This window comes from Gopherus flavomarginatus, chromosome 3 (assembly GCF_025201925.1).
Source record: "Gopherus flavomarginatus isolate rGopFla2 chromosome 3, rGopFla2.mat.asm, whole genome shotgun sequence".
In the NCBI taxonomy this organism is placed as follows: domain Eukaryota; kingdom Metazoa; phylum Chordata; order Testudines; family Testudinidae; genus Gopherus; species Gopherus flavomarginatus.
Window position 1 is genome coordinate 138,124,280 of NC_066619.1, and position 962 is coordinate 138,125,241.

A 962-nucleotide genomic window follows, 5' to 3' on the forward strand; every position below is an offset into this window, starting at 1 on the left:
TTTCCACTAAGGCAGCTATTAAAAATCAACTTCCAGAGGCCTTTCTTAATCCAGACTGAGAGGCCAGTGGCCATGTGAGGAAATTGCCCCTTCCATCCTAGGCAGTACATGGCCCTTTCTAGGAAAGACCAAGTCCTGGAGGAAAAATGACTGTTGTGAAATAACATCCTGAGGAGATGCCTTTTTCAGTTGTTGGAGGAGTACCATATGGGGAAATGCTCCCTTTTCACCTGACCAGGAATTTGAACCCTGGACCGTCGGATTAAAAGTCTGATGCTCTACCAACTGAGCTAGCCAGGCTCATGGAAAAAAAGGGCAAGTTTGATGCAGAAGAGAAACTAGTCAAGAAAAAGAGGGCAGAAAATTTGCTACTCTTGCTTCTTTAGCAGCCCTAGGCCCATCTTGCTTCTCCATGTGGCACCCAGAGACATTCTTCTTTTTTTAGTTAAATATCAGATCCAGGAGAAAACACAGTTATACAAAGCAAAATAAAATTGACCTGTCTCATGCAGTGCTACATTGACCTCTATTCAGACTGAGCCTAAGGGAGGGCCTTGCTTTGGGATCAAACATGCCCTCTTGTGCGAGTCACAACAGCTAGCAGGCAAGAGACAGGCTACCATGTCATTGAAGAGAGCAAGAGGAAGCTTTGGAAATCCCAGAATAATTAGCTGGCAATGAAAGGACCCCACAATTCTACAGGGGCTTGAACTTTGATTTCAGGATTCACAGCTCTGAATACCAGCCCAGAGAGTTTGACTTCTGGCATGAAAGACTCTGTGGGGACAATTTTTTCTCTCAGGGAATACCCAGTGGGAATATGCCTTTCTGGCCAGCCCTACATTTGCTCAAAAAATCAGCACACAGCACTTTGTTACAGGCCCAGAGGCCTTTCTTCCTCCAGACTGTAATGCCAGTGGACAGGTGAGGAAGTAGCACTTTCAGTCCCAAGCAGTAAAGAG

At 45.6% G+C, this 962-nt stretch overlaps 1 non-coding gene across 1 annotated transcript; it reads right to left on the bottom strand.

Annotated features, from left to right (window-relative positions):
• Positions 1-227: 227 nt before the first annotated feature.
• On the bottom strand, positions 228-300 carry TRNAK-UUU (transfer RNA lysine (anticodon UUU)). Its single transcript has one exon. It is a non-coding gene; the product is annotated as a tRNA-Lys (tRNA).
• Positions 301-962: the final 662 nt, after the last annotated feature.